We start from the raw sequence: 16,551 nt of genomic DNA on the forward strand, positions 1-16,551 counted from the left end.
TACACAGCGCGGTCGGCGGTTGTATGAACAGAGGGAGGAGGGGCTGGGGGCCGGCATCTGGATTAGGAATGACAGTGGGGACCGGTGCAGTCCCTGTATCCTATTGCACCATCCCCGCTCACTGTTGTATAATCTTATCTAACCTGCATTGTTAAGATATAATAATCATGTGTAATCCAGCTGTATTACTTACAGCTAGGTTCCGTAGAAGGGAGGAGGCAGGACGGGAGGACGGGCGGGCGACGCGTCACTCACTACGTCATGCACCTGCGCCGCCCACTTTATGAATGAAGCAGGCAGCGTCCTCCCGTCCTCCCTCCTCCCTGCTACGGAACCTAGTTGTAAGTAATACAGCTGGATTACACATGATTATTATATCTTAGCAATGAAGGTTAGATAAGATTATACAACAGTGAGCGGGGCCGGTGCATTAGAATACAGGGACTGCACCGGTCCCCACGGTCATTCCTAATCCAGATGCCGGCCCCCAGCCCCTGTTTTCAGGGTCATTCACACTGCAGGGACACTGTTATGGGGGGGATCTGTGGATGGCACAAAGCATAAGATGCTATAACAGTGCCATCAACAGATCACCCCATAGCAGTGTCATCCACAGATCCCCCCATAACAGTGCCAAACACAGAGCCCCCCATAACAGTGCCAGCCAGAGATCCCCTCCATAGCAGTGTCATCCGCAGATCCCCCCCATAGCAGTGTCATCCACAGATGCCCCATCACAGTGCCATCCAGAGATCCCCATAACAGTGCCATCCACAGATCCCCCCATAACAGTGTCATCCACAGATCCCCCCATAACAGTGCCATCTAGAGATCCCCCATAATAGTGCCATCCACAGACCCCCCATAACAGTGTCATCCACAGATTCCCTATAATAGTGTCATCCACAGATCCCCCATAACAGTGCCATCCACAGATCCCCCGTAATAGTATCATCCACAGATCCCCCATAATAGTGTCATCCACAGATCCCCCATATTAGTGTCTGTAACGGACCGTTTCAGCAGACAAGGGGTTAAAATCCGTCTAGGCGATATGCCCCTTTCTGAGAGACAGGCACAGCTACTGCAGAACACCAACCTCCCGAACTGGATACAAAATAGCACTCCAAACTGGAACCTCGCAAAAAGCTGCCGGCAGACGAACAGGAAAAGCGTACAGTCAGCTTACACTCCTGGCAATCAGTCTCCAACAGCATACAGGGAATCCCCCCAATAACGAGACAAGGCTCCGTCTTGAGGGTCAGCAGTGATCTGATGTGCTGGCACACCCAGCCTGGTTTTTATTACAGTTTTTCAAATACAGAACAGATACAACATATCCCCACAATGCATCATGGTTTCCTCCTCTCTGTCCCAGAGACGACCGAACACAATCCAATTATCTCTCAGGACAAAGGGGAGATCACCAATACACATGTGGAGACAACAGGACAGACATCACCATTTAAACACACAATGGCACACCCCCACAGCAAACACAGACATGTAACATATCCCCAGATAGCTCAAGTCTGAGTGCATATCATTAGGTGAATGGCACTCAGAATACACGAATACAATAATATTAGCTATCTGGGTGCCCTCACATAACATACAATTTAACCGAACGCATAATAACATAAAATACAATTCTACAGACAGATTTAAGCTGTGCGGCCGGCCTGTCTTCTCCTTTACAGTTACTATGGGCCATAATCCTGAGGCAAGAGGCTTTTAAACAGCCCTCTCCAAAACCCAGTGGCGAGGTTGGTTTCGCCACAGTGTCATCCACAGATCCCCCATAACAGTGCCATCCACAGATCTCCCATATTAGTGTCACCCACAGATCTCCTCCATAACAGTGCCATCCACAGATCCCCCCATAACAGTGTCATCCACAGATCCCCCATAACAGTGCCATCCACAGATCTCCTCCATAACAGTGCCATCCACAGATCCCCCCATAACAGTGTCATCCACAGACCCCCCCATAACAGTGCCATCCAGAGATCCCCCATAATAGTGCCATCCACAGACCCCCCATAACAGTGTCATCCACAGATCCCCCATATTAGTGTCATCCACAGATCCCCCATAACAGTGCCATCCACAGATCCCCCATAACAGTGCCATCCACAGATCCCCTCCATAGCAGTGTCATCCACAGAACCCCCCCATAGCAGTGTCATCCACAGATGCCCCATCACAGTGCCATCCAGAGATCCCCATAACAGTGCCATCCACAGATCCCCCCATAACAGTGCCATCCACAGATCCCCCATAATAGTGTCACCCACAGATCTCCTCCATAACAGTGCCATCCACAGATCCCCCCATAACAGTGTCATCCACAGATCCACCCATAACAGTGCCATCCAGAGATCCCCCATAATGGTGCCATCCACAGTTCCCCCATAACAGTGTCATCCACAGATCCCCTATAATAGTGTCATCCACAGATCCCCCATAACAGTGCCATCCACAGATCCCCCGTAATAGTATCATCCACAGATCCCCCGTAATAGTATCATCCACAGATCCCCCATAATAGTGTCATCCACAGATCCCCCATATTAGTGTCATCCACAGATCCCCCATATTAGTGTCACCCACAGATCTCCTCCATAACAGTGCCATCCACAGATCCCCCCATAACAGTGTCATCCACAGATCCCCCCATAACAGTGCCATCTAGAGATCCCCCATAATAGTGCCATCCACAGACCCCCCATAACAGTGTCATCCACAGATCCCCTATAATAGTGTCATCCACAGATCCCCCATAACAGTGCCATCCACAGATCTCCCGTAATAGTATCATCCACAGATCCCCCATAATAGTGTCATCCACAGATCCCCTATATTAGTGTCATCCACAGATCCCCCATAACAGTGCCATCCACAGATCCCCTCCATAACAGTGCCATCCACAGATCCCCTCCATAACAGTGTTATCCACAGATCCCCCATAACAGTGCCATCCACAGACCCCCCATAACAGTGCCATCCACAGATCCCCATAACAGTGCCATCCATAGATCCCCCATAATAGTGTCATCCACAGATCTCCTCCATAACAGTGACATCCACAGATCCCCCATAACAGTGTCATTCACAGATCTCCTCGTAGACAGTGCCATCTAGAGATCCGCATAACAGTGCCATCCACAGACCCCCCCCCCCCCATAATAGTGTCATCCACAAATCTCCTCCATAACAGTGCCATCCACAGATCCCCCATAACAGTGTAATCCACAGATCCCCCCATAACAGTGCAATCCAGAGATCCCCCATAATAGTTTCATGCACAGACCCCCCATAACAGTGCCATCCACAGATCCCCCATAATAGTATCATCCACAGATCCCCCATAATAGTGTCATCCACAGATCCCCCATAACAGTGTCATTCACAGATCCCCCATAATAGTGTCATCCACAGATCCCCCATAATAGTATCATCCACAGACCAATATTAGTTCAAAACCCACCAAAAGCACACCTTTTTCAAAATATAATTTTTCTTATTTTCCTACTCAAAAACCTAGGTGCGTCTTATGGGCAGGTGCGTCTTATAGGGTGATAAATCCGGTATATTCCCTTATATTGCTGCTGCTGACTATGGTGTTCTGTAAAACGTTCCTGTTTGTTCGGTGTTTGGAATGATCACATGTTCTTCTCTCTGTTCTATCGGATTTCTCCGTTCTGTGCAGCGCTAGTAAGAAATGGGAGGTTCTGTATTTCGCACTTTTGCAGTAATGAAATATGTTATTCCCTTTAGTAAGAGATGTTTTAGTGTGTAAAGCGCTGTGCGTTTCAGTTCTGGAGTTGGGCATAACTGCATTTCAGCATTACCAGTAATGTGTGTGTGATTGTACCTAGAAAATCCAAGCAAATAGACCTCTAGCGCAATTCCCTTAAAATATCGCATATCGTTATCGCAATTTCTAGGGCCCTAATCGCAATCGCACAAAATTCCCATTTCGTGCAGCCCTAGTCAGATATTTATCTCAGTTACTACAAACCCAGGAAAGGTCCTCGTTACAAGATAGCCGCTTTCTACAGATCCGATCCAAAGCCATTTACATCAATCTTCCCATAAGAACCGCTACAGCCATCAAATGCATAATGCCATACACGTCCCGCATTATGTTCCAGGGATTGTATAGAGTGGGCTGCAGTGCCGAGCCCACCCCATATGCAGACGTGACGGCTATATAATAAAGCAGGCACCTGGCCACATTGAGCCCCACGGTACAGCTGTAGTTCTCAAGGAGCCCCACAGGTGGCAGCGCTCCATAACAAATATAGCAGATCTCCCGAAACCTGCAGAGCAAGGAACAGGCGATCTGAAGATCACAGAGTATTTTACACTAAAGTTATCCCTCTTTCCCCATAATGAATTCGCCTTTCACATTCACGTTTTGGCTTCTGTCTGCGAGATCCGTTCAGGGCTCAGCGTCCAAAACGGATCAGTTTGCATTCTAATGTATTCTGAATGGAAAAGGATCCGCTGAGAATGCACCAGTTCAGTCTCCGTTCCGCTCTGGAGGCCGCCTGCAGCGTCTTGTGTCCGTCTGATGGACTGAGCCAAACGTCCTGGCACACAATGTAAGTCAATGGGACGGATCTGTTTTCACTGACACAATCGGGCACAATAGGAAACGGATCCGTCCTCCATTGACTTACATTGTGTGCCAGGACGGATCCGTTGTCACTGACACAGTCGGGCACAATAGGAAACGGATCCGTCCTCCATTGACTTACATTGTGTGCCAGGACGGATCCGTTTTCACTGACACAATCGGGCACAATAGAAAACGGATCCGTCCTCCATTGACTTACATTGTGTGCCAGGACGGATCCGTTTTCACTGACACAATCGGGCACAATAGAAAACGGATCCGTCCTCCAGTGACTTACATTGTGTGCCAGGACGGATCCGTTTTCACTGACACAATCTGGCACAATAGAAAACGGATCCGTCCTCCATTGACTTACATTGTGTGCCAGGACGGATCCGTTTTCACTGACACAGTCTGGCACAATAGGAAACGGATCCGTCCTCCATTGACTTACATTGTGTGCCAGGACGGATCCGTTTTCACTGACACAATCGGGCACAATAGAAAACGGATCCGTCCTCCATTGACTTACATTGTGTGCCAGGACGGATCCGTTTTCACTGACACAGTCTGGCACAATAGGAAACGGATCCGTCCTCCATTGACTTACATTGTGTGCCAGGACGGATCCGTTTTCACTGACACAATCGGGCACAATAGAAAACGGATCCGTCCTCCATTGACTTACATTGTGTGCCAGGACGGATCCGTTTTCACTGACACAGTCTGGCACAATAGAAAACGGATCCGTCCTCCATTGACTTACATTGTGTGCCAGGACGGATCCGTTTTCACTGACACAATCGGGCACAATAGAAAACGGATCCGTCCTCCATTGACTTACATTGTGTGCCAGGACGGATCCGTTTTCACTGACACAATTGGGCACAATAGAAAACGGGTCCGTCCTCCATTGACTTACATTGTGTGCCAGGACGGATCCGTTTTCACTGACACAATCTGGCACAATAGAAAACGGATCCGTCCTCCATTGACTTTCAATGGTGTTCAAGACGGATCCATCTTGGCCATGTTAAAGTAATATAAATGGATCCGTTCTGAACAGATGCAGACGGTTGTATTATCTGAATGGAACCGTCCATGATGGATCCGCACAAAACGCGAGTGTGAAAGTAGCCTTATATGCATAGCCACGCATCAAAATATAGATGCATTTATCCCACACTGAAGACAAAAGAGAAATTCCAGACAGCCGATTTGGCGTTTTTCCTCAGTCCACCTTGCACAAACACGGCCTGGTCGGTGACTAGCGGTGTGACTGACAGCTGCAGGTTGTGCATCCCAAACTCACAGCAGCCTAGGATCACTATGATGCTGCGAGTTCAGCTCACATGACCTGTAGTCAGGAAAGGCCATGGTCACAGGACACACGCAGCCACGTGGCGTGTTACCGCGGGGCAGCATTGCACTTTTTACACTGCAGGTTGTGTTAGTTTTTGGGGCATATACAGTGGGATGCGAAAGTTTGGGCAACGTTGTTAATGGTCATGATTTTCCTGTATAAATCGCTGGTTGTTACGATGTCAGGTAAATCTATCATATCGGAGACGCACACAGGGATATCTGAGAAGGGAAATGAAGTTTATTGGATTTACAGAAAGTGCTATAATTGTTTAAACACAATGAGGCAGGTGCATAAATTTGGGCACCACAAAAAATAAATGAAATCAATATTTAGTAGATCCTCCTTTTGCAGAAATCACAGCCTCTAAATGCTTCCTGCAGGTTCCAATGAGAGTCTGGATTCCGGCTGAAGGTATTTTGGACCATTCCTCTTTACAAAACATCTTTAGGTCATTCAGGTTTGATGGCTTCCGAGCATGGACAGCTCTCTGTAAGTCACACCACAGATTTCCCATTATATTCAGGTCTGGGGACTGAGGTGGCCATTCCAGAAAGTTGTACTTGTTCCTCTGCATAAATGCCTTAGTGGATTTTGAGCAGTGTTTAGGGTCGTTGTCTTGTTGTAGATCCAGCCCCGGCGCAGCTTCAGCTTTGTCACTGATTCCTAGACATTGGTCTCCAGAATCTGCTGATACTGAGTGGAATCCATGCGTCCCTCAACTTTGACAAGATTCCCAGTCCCTGCACTGGCCACACAGCCCACAGCATGATGGAATCACCACCATATGTTACTGTAGGTAGCAGGTGTTTTTCTTGGAATGCTGTGTTCTTTTTCCTCCATGCATAACGCCCCTTGTTATGGCCAAATAACTCAATTTTAGTTTCATCAGTCCACAGCACCTTATTCCAAAATGAAGCTGGCTTGTCCCAATGTGCTTTAGTCCACCTCAAGCGGCAGTTTTTATGCTGTGAGAAAAGGCTTCCTCTGCATCACTCTCACATACAGCATCATCTTCTGTAAAGTGCGCCCAATGGTTGAACGATGCACAGTGACTCCATCTGCAGCAAGAGGATGTTGTAGGTCTTTGGTGCTGGTCTGTGGGTTGACTCTGACTGTTCTCACCATTCGTCTCTTCTGTCTAGCCGAGGTTTTTCTTGGTCGCCCACTTCGAGCCTTAACTTGAGCTGAGCCTGTGGTCTTCCATTTCCTCAATATGTTCCTGACTGTGGAGACAGACGGCGGAAATCTCTGAGACAGCTTTCTGTGTCCTTCCCCTAAACCATGATGGTGGACAATCTGTGTCTTCAGGTCATTTGAGAGTTGTTTTGAGACCCCCATGTTGCTACTCTTCAGAGAAAATTAAAAGAGGAGGAAAACTTACAATTGACCCCCTTAAATACTCTTTCTCATAATTGGATTCACCTGTGTATGTAGGTCAGGGGTCACTGAGCTTACCAAGCCAATTTGAGTTCCAATAATTAGTTCTAAAGGTTTTGGAATCAATAAAATGACAACAACAGAGACCACGTGTAGCACCTGCCTGATTGTGTGTAAACAGAGACCACGTGTAGCACCGGCCGGATTGTGTGTAAACAGTTATAGCACTTACTGTAAATCCAATAAACTTCATTTCACTTCTCAGATATCACTGTGTGCGTCTCCGATATTGATAGATTTAACTGACATTTTTTATCGTAACAACCAATGATTTATACAGGAAAATCATGATGATTAACAAGGTTGCCCAAACTTTCGCATCCCACTGTATAATGTCCTAGTGGAGAAGGGTCTTCACTACCGACCACTTCATCATAACAGATGTGAACACATACACCAAAGTCTGAACATGGCTTTACCGTGGAATTAGGCAGCCTACAACGGCACCATCTTCCATCTATCTTGTGACGCAGGGACATCACCTTCACTTGGGTTTCATATTCCGTAAACCTTATGAAGCCAAAACCTCTGGAACTGCCGGTGTGGGCATCTTTTTTAACCTGGCAAAACATTGAGAAAAAGCGTTAAGTGGCAAGAACCATGAAACCACAGCAGGCACTGGGGGACTTTAGCAACATCAATACCTGGGCCTTAATGAGTTCCCCGTAGGTGCTGAAGTAGTCCTTTAGATCCTGCTCTGTTGTTTTCCATGGTAAGCCAAGCACAACGAGATCAGAGGTTTTTGTCGCACCTCGCTTGGTTTTTACAGCAGAAGATGCATCAGTTTCTGCAACATAAAAAATAAAATGTAAAATGAATTAGAAACCTTCCTTAAAACTAGAGGGAGCGGCGGCTGCTGCAGAGCCCAACCAGGAGACTGCTAGGACTGCCTCTCACCGCACAGGGCAGGGGGTCGGGAAGTCTCCAGGTTAGAATCCAACTCAGGACTAAGTGTCCTCCCCACAATTGCATAGGTTTCCTCCCACAGTCCAAAGACTCTCTAATAAGGAACTTATACTAGGAATCGTTTTACAAAGCACAACATCCTTGTAAGTAGAGGTAATGTCCCCCCACGCCCCTCTGCTTCCTCTCACACGTCCACCTGGTCAATACACATCAGACAGCCCCTGTAATAGGACAGCAGGTAAGGGGTATGCTGCACAGTGGCATTTTCAGGTCAGCTGTAAAGTCGTACAGGCTTCTGTTGGAACACCTCACATGATATGTTGAAGTTCACAACATAACCTCTGTCAGACCATCCTATGGAGGGATGGCACACTGCTCGGACATGGTTCAGGGGCCAAGCAATATGCCATCACTCCATGGGACGGGTGCTTTAACCCCCTCAGCCCCGCTAGCGGAAACCCCCTTCATGACCAGAGCACTTTTTACACTTCTGCACTGCACTACTGTCACCGTTTATCGCTCGGTCATACAACTTACCACCCAAATGAATGTTACCTCCTTTTCTTCTCACTAATAGAGCTTTCATTTGGTGGTGTTTCATTGCTGCTGACATTTCAACTTTTTTTTATATTAATCGAAAATTACCGAAATTTTTGCAAAAAAACAATTTTTCACTTTCGGTTGTAAAATGTTTCAATTAACCCCTTAAGGACACAGCCTTTTTACACCTTAGGACCAGGCCATTTTTTGCAAATCTGACCAGTGTCACTTTAAGTGCTGATAACTTTAAAACGCTTTGACTTATCCAGGCCGTTCTGACATTGTTTTTTCGTCACATATTGTACTTCATGACACTAGTAAAATTAAGTCAAAAAAATATTTTTTTTTGCACCAAAAAATACCAAATTTATCAAAAATTTTGAAAAATTAGCAAATTTCAAAGTTTCAGTTTCTCTACTTCTGTAATACATAGTAATACCCCCAAAAATTGTGATGACTTTACATTCCCCATATGTCTACTTCATGTGTGAATTATTTTGGGAATGATATTTTATTTTTTGGGGATGTTATAAGGCTTAGAAGTTTAGGAGCAAATCTTGAAATTTTTCAGAAATTTACAAAAACTAAATTTTTAGGGACCATTTCAGGTCTGAAGTCGCTTTGCGAGGCTTACATAATAGAAACCACCCAAAAATGACCCCATCTAAGAAACTACACCCCTCAAGGTATTCAAAAGTGATTTTACATATGTTGTTAACCCTTTAGGTGTTGCACAAGAGTTATTGGCAAATGGGGATGAAATTTGAGAATTTCATTTTTCTGTCTAATATTTCATTTTACCCATTTATTCCACTAACAAAGCAAGGGTTAACAGCCAAACAAGACTGTATCTTTATTGCCCTCACTCTGCCGTTTACAGAAACACCCCATATGTGGCGGTACACTACTGTACGACCACACAGCGGGGCGTAGAGGGAAAGGTGCGCCGTATGGTTTTTGGAAGGTTGATTTTTATGGACTGGTTTATTTACACCATGTCCCATTTGAAGCCCCCTGATGCACCCCTACAGTAGAAACTCCCTAAAAGTGACCCCATCTAAGAAACTACACCCCTCAAGGTATTCAAAACTGGTTTTACATACGTCGTTAACCCTTTAGGTGTTGCACAAGAGTTATTGGCAAATGGGGATGAAATTAGAAAATTTCTTTTTTTGCCTTATTTTCCATTTTAACCCATGTTTTCCACTAACAAAGCAAGCGTTAACAGCCAAACAAGACTGTATCTTTATTACCCTGACTCCGCCGTTTACAGAAACACCCAATATATGGCGGTACACTACTGTACGGCCACACAGCGGGGCGTAGAGTGAAAGGTGCGCCGTTTGGTTTTTGGAGGGCTGATTTTTATGGACCGGTTTATTTACACCGTGTCCTGTTTCAACCCCCCTGATGCACCCCTGGAGTCGAAACTCCCTAAAAGTGACCCCATTTTGAAAACTACGGGATAAGGTGGCATTTTTTCGGGGAGTATTTTTAGGGCAAATATAATTTTTGGTTGCTCTATATTACATTTTTGTGAGGCAAGGTTACCAAAAATTGAAATTCTGATATTTCATCTCCATTTGCCATTAACTGTTGAGGAACACCTAAAGGGTTAATAAAGTTTGTATTATCAGTTTTGAATACCTTGGGGGGTGTAGTTTCTTAGATGGGGTCAATTTTAGGGAGTTTTTACTCTAGGGGGGCATCAGGGGGGCTTCAAAAGGGATATGGTGTCAATAAAAAAGGCCATCAAAATCGGCCTTTCAGAAACCATGTCGGTCCTTTCCTTTTGCGGCCTCCCTTTTACGGATACAGCAGTTTACGACCACAAATGTGGCGTTTCTGTAAACTGCAGTATCAGGGTAATAAATTTTAACTTTTGTTTGGTTGTTAACCCTTGTTTTGTTACCGGAAAAAACGGACTGAAATGGAAAAGTGCCAAAAATAGCGGTTTTGGCACCGTTTTTTTTTTTTTTTTTTTAACCGTGTTAATCTGGGTAGTTAGGTCATGGGATATTGTTATAGAGGAGATTCTTACGGACGCGGCAATATCTAATAAGTCTACTTTTTTTTAACAATTATTTAGGTTTTTGACTATATTATCTTTTTTGATACAACATTTTTTTTGGGTATCTCTAAAGTCTAAGTGTCATTTTTTTTATTTTCTTTTAGCCAATTATCTTATGTGGGGGCTCATTTTTTGCGGGATGAGCGGACGGTTTTATTGGCACTATTTTGGGGGCTATATGACTTTTTGATCGCTTGCTATTAAACTTTTTGTTATGTAAGGTGACAAAAAAAAAATTTGTTTGCACCTTTTTTTTTTTTTTTTTTTTTTACTGTGTTAATCTGGGGGGTTGGGTCATGGGGTATTTTTATAGAGGAGATTCTTACAGACGCGGCGATACCTAATAAGTCAACTTTTTTTTACAATTATTTATGTTTTAGACTATATTATCCTTTTTGATACCCTAAAAAAAATTTTGTATCTCTAAAGTCTAAGAGTCATTTTCTATTATTTTTTTTATCTGATTATCTTATGTGGGGGCTCATTTTTTGCGGGATGAGATGACGGTTTTATTGGCACTAATTTGGGGGCTATATGACTTTTTGATCGCTTGCTATTAAACTTTTTATTATGTAAGGTGACAAAAAAAACTTTTTTTGCACCTTTTTTTTTTTTTTCTGGACCGTGTTAATCTGGGGGGTTAGGTCATAGGGCATTTTTATAGAGGAGATTATTACCGACGCGGCAATACCTATGTCTACTTTTAATAAATTATTTTAGTTTTTTTGGGTGTCTCAAGTCTGAGAACCATTTTTTTTTATCCGATGTCAGTGCTAAATTGGGATATAAATTTAGTACTCCATGGAAGTGCGATACTCCCTGAAGCAATCGATAATGCAGAGGCCCGGATGATCGGGGCACGTGTCACACTGAGTAGTGGTGTCCTTCCGTATCCCCCTCCTGCGACACACTCTGCATCTTTTTTGGGTTCGTCCCTTCTTTCCAGTATGGGGGACCACACCTGGAAAGTGTTGGCCAGGAACGATCCGGGCGCCTCCAGTTCCCGAGGTACTCCGGCCTGCTCTTTCCCGGTCAGAAAAGATCAGGGCCTTGAGGACTGCCTCATAGAACTGGAGGAATGTCCCTGTGCTGCCAGCGCTTCTGGATAGTACAAAAGAGTTGTACATGGCAACCTGTACCAAGTAGACCGCAACTTTTTTGTACCATGCCCGGGTTTTGCGCATGGCGTTATATGGCTTGAGGACTTGATCCGAGAGATCAACTCCTCCCATATACCGATTGTAGGCGACGATACAATCGGGCTTGAGGACCGTTGCCGCGGTACCTCGCACAGGGACAGGGGTGATGCCGTTACCATGAATTGTGGACAGCATAAGGACATCCCTCTTGTCCTTATACCTGACCAGCAACAGGTTTCCAGTGGTAAGGGCACGGGTCTCACCCCTGGGGATAGGTACCTGGAGGGGGTGGGCAGGGAGGCCGCGTTGATTTTTCCGCACGGTCCCACAAGCGGACGTGGATCTGGCGGCAAGGGACTGGAACAAGGGGATACTAGTATAAAAGTTATCCACGTACAAGTGGTAACCCTTATCCAGCAGTGGGTGCATAAGGTCCCACACAAGTTTCCCGGTAACACCCAGAGTGGGGGGACATTCTGGGGGTTGAATCCGGGAATCTCGCCCCTCGTATACACGAAATTTGTAAGTGTACCCTGAGGTACTCTCACAAATTTTGTATAGCTTCACGCCATACCTCGCCCGCTTGGAAGGCACATACTGGCGGAAAATGAGTCTCCCCTTGAATGCAATGAGAGACTCATCAACCACGACCTCCCTTCCAGGTACATAGGCCTCCATGAATTTGGCCCCAAAGTGATCGATGACCGGCCGTATCTTGTACAGACGGTCATGGGCAGGATCACCTTGGGGTGGACATGCTGCATTATCGGAATAATGCAGACATTTCCGGATGGCCTCAAACCGGGAGCGTGTCATAACCGTACTGTAAAGTGGGGTCTGATATAGGACGTCCCCACTCCAGTACAGCCTGGCACTGGGTTTCTTGACCAGGCCCATATGCAGCAGGAGGCCCCAAAATGTCCTCATTTCGGCTGCACTGACCGGCGTCCAGCCACCGGGCCTGGCCAAAAAGGAGCCCGGGTGTTGAGCGACAAACTGTTGGGCGTACAGATTCGTCTGCTCCACCATCAGATTTACCAGTGGGTCACTGAAAAAATGACAAAAAAAGTCATATTCAGTGTAGCCCACTGTGGAAATCTGGATTCCTGATTGGCCTACGAAATCGGGAATCACGGGCTCGTATCGCTCTGGGCTACACCAGACAAGTTCACCGGCAGGGTGCTCCGGTGGATTTAACTGGTGGGCCGGGAAACCAGTACGAGCCCCAGAGCTGCTCGTACTAGTGTGGGCCACAGGGTCCCTAACATGGCGGTCCCCTTGCTCCGCCTGGCGGCGTCTCCGCCGCCTTGGGGGCTCATCATCATCGCTAGATGATGAGGAGGATGCGGATGACAACAGGAATGTGGGATCATCCTCATCCTCACTGGGACTCTCGGACTCGGAGGCAAGCTGGGCGTATGCCTCCTCGGCCGAGAACGTCCGGCGGGCCATAGGGGAGTGTGTGTCTGCGTGTATATGTGCGTGTGTGTAACTCTTTATTTGGTGTGCGTGTGTGAGGGGGCACGGGTGTTCACGAACTCACCCTAAAACGAACAGAAAAAATAAATAAACTAACTAAAAAAAGGGCAAAAAATGTGGGGAAAAAAAATTCAAAACTGCTGATCAACCGTCCGAAGTTGATCAGCGGTGGGGTGTGCGATGCGCTAACAGTGGCAGGGGGAGGGGGGCAAGTGGCAGCACCCCTGGGGGGTCTAGGGTCACACAGCTGTGCTGTGGACCCCAGACACCCTAACTGGGGTGATGCAATAAAAGTTCAAAAAAACTACCTTTCCCTTTTTTTTTCCCTGCCTAAACCAAACTTTCCCTAGCTGTCCCTATGTACCTGATGGGGTGCTGGGGGCAGAGATCGGGTCCTGGGGGGGCACAGATCGGGTGCAGGCAGCGGTGGCAGCAGACACGTGCAGGCAGCTCCTCTCTCCTCCGGCTCCGGAACACAAAAGGAGGAGGAGAGGAGCGCCTGCCTCTTTTGAATCTGCCGCCGGACCGCCCACAGACCAATCAGAAAGCGATCCTGAGTGGTGATGTCACCATCACCACTCAGGATCGCTGGATGGTGATTGGTGGGGTGAAATCCCACCACCATCACCATCCTGTTCCGGGTTATCGGGTCTTCAGAGACCCGAATAACCCGGAAACGCAGAAAACCGCAGGTCTGAATTGACCTGCGGTTTTCTGCGATCGCATACATGGGGGGGGGTCACCGGACCCCCCGACGCATTTGCCCCAAGTGCCTGCTCAATGATTTGAGCAGGCACGGGGTTCCGATCGCCGCCGGCCGCGCGGCGGTGATTGAAAATGCACAGGGCGTACATGTACGCCCTGTGTCCTTAAGTACCAGGGCACAAGGGCGTACCTGTACGCCCTGTGTCCTTAAGGGGTTAAAACTACATTTCTATATACATTTTTCTCTAAATTTATTGTTCTACATGTCTTTGTTTAAAAAAATGCAATAAGTGTATATTTATTGGTTTGGGTAAAAGTTATAGCGTTTACAAACTATGGTGCAAAAATTTGAATTTCCGTTTTTTGAAGCAGCTCTGACTTTCTGAGCACCTGTCATGTTTCCTGAGGTTCTACAATGCCCAGACAGTAGAAACACCCCACAAATGACCCCATTTCGGAAAGTAGACACCCTAAGGTATTCGCTGATGGGCATAGTGAGTTCATGGCAGTTTTTATTTTTTGTCACAAGTTAGCGGAAAATTATTATTATTATTTTTTTTTTACAAAGTCTCATATTCCACTAACTTGTGACAAAAAATAAAATTTAACATGAATTAAACATACCCCTCATGGAATACCTTGGGGTGTCTTCTTTCCAAAATGGGGTCACATGTGGGGTATTTATACTTCCCTGGCATTTTAGGGTCCCTAAAGCGTAAGAAGTAGAATGCCCTGTGAAATCCTGAAAGTACTCATTGGAATTTGGGCCCCTTTGCGCATCTTGGCTGCAAAAAAGGTGTCACACATCTGGTATCGCCGTACTCAGGAGAAGTTGGGCAATGTGTTTTGGGGTGTCTTTTTACATATACCCATGCTGGGTGAGAGAAATATCTCTCTAAAAGACAACTTTTCCCCTTTGTATAAAAAAATAAAATAAAAAAAAAGTTGTCATTTTACAGAGATATTTCTCTCACCCAGCATGGGTATATGTAAAATGACACCGCAAAACACATTCCCCAGCTTCTCCTGAGTACGGCGATACCACATGTGTGACACTTTTTTTGCAGCCTAGGTGTGCAAAGGGGCCCAAATTCTATTATGGTATCTATTAAGGCCTCATGCACACGACCGTTGTGTTCATCCGTGGCCGTTGTGCCGTTTTCCTTTTTTTTCGCGGACCCATTGAATTTCAATGGGTCCGTGGAAAAATCGGAAAATGCACTGTTTTGCAGCCGAGACCGTGATCCGTGTTTCCTGTCCGTCAAAAAAATAAGACCTGTCCTATTTTTTTTGACGAACAACGGTTCACGGACCCATTCAAGTCAATGGGTCCGTGAAAGAACACGGATGCACACAAGATTGGCATCCGTGTCCGTGATCCGTGGCCGTAGGTTACTTTCATACAGACGGATCCGAAGATCCGTCTGCATAAAAGCTTTTTCAGAGGTGAGTTTTCACTTCTGAAAACTCAGATCCGACAGTATATTCTAACACAGAGGCGTTCCCATGGTGATGGGGACGCTTCAGGTTAGAATATACTGAAAAACTGTGTACATGACTGCCCCCTGCTGCCTGGCAGACCCCCCCCCCCCCCGTTTTTAACTCATTGGTGGCCAGTGCGGCCGCCCTCCCCTGTAGTTAACTCATTGGTGTCCAGTGGGCCCCCCTCCCTCCCCTGTAGTTAACTCATTGGTGTCCAGTGATCCCCCCCTCCCTCCCCTGTAGTTAACTCATTGGTGTCCAGTGATCCCCCCCTCCCTCCCCTGTAGTTAACTCATTGGTGTCCCGGTTGCCATGGTTACCGATCGGAGCCCCAGCGATTACACTGGGACTCCGATCGGTACTCACCACTGCCACCAATGATAGGGGGGGAGATTTTAATTAGGAGGGGGAGGGAGGGGAGAGGGCCCACTGGCCACCAATGAGTTATCTACAGCGGAGGGAGGGGGGCCCACTGGACACCAATGAGTTAACTACAGGGGAGGGAGGGGGGCCCACTGGCCACCAATGAGTTAAAAACAGGGGGGAGGGGGGGTCTGCCCGTGCTGCCTGGCAGCACCTGTCAGGCAGCAGGGGGCAGTCATGTACACAGTTTTTCAGTATATTCTAACCTGAAGCGTCCCCATCACCATGGGAACGCCTCTGTGTTAGAATATACTGTTGGATCTGAGTTTCACGATCTAGCTCATATCCGACAGTATATTCTAACATAGAGGCGTTCCCATGGTGATGGGGACGCTTCAAGTTAAAATATACCATCGGATTGGAGAAAACTCCAATCCGA

At 46.6% G+C, this 16,551-nt stretch overlaps 1 pseudogene; it reads right to left on the bottom strand.

The window, feature by feature from the left end:
• Nucleotides 1–16,551, bottom strand: part of LOC122923378 — a 34,176-nt pseudogene that overhangs the window by 6,970 nt on the left and 10,655 nt on the right.

The sequence above is a fragment of the Bufo gargarizans genome, unplaced genomic scaffold (genome assembly GCF_014858855.1).
Source record: "Bufo gargarizans isolate SCDJY-AF-19 unplaced genomic scaffold, ASM1485885v1 original_scaffold_1533_pilon, whole genome shotgun sequence".
In the NCBI taxonomy this organism is placed as follows: domain Eukaryota; kingdom Metazoa; phylum Chordata; class Amphibia; order Anura; family Bufonidae; genus Bufo; species Bufo gargarizans.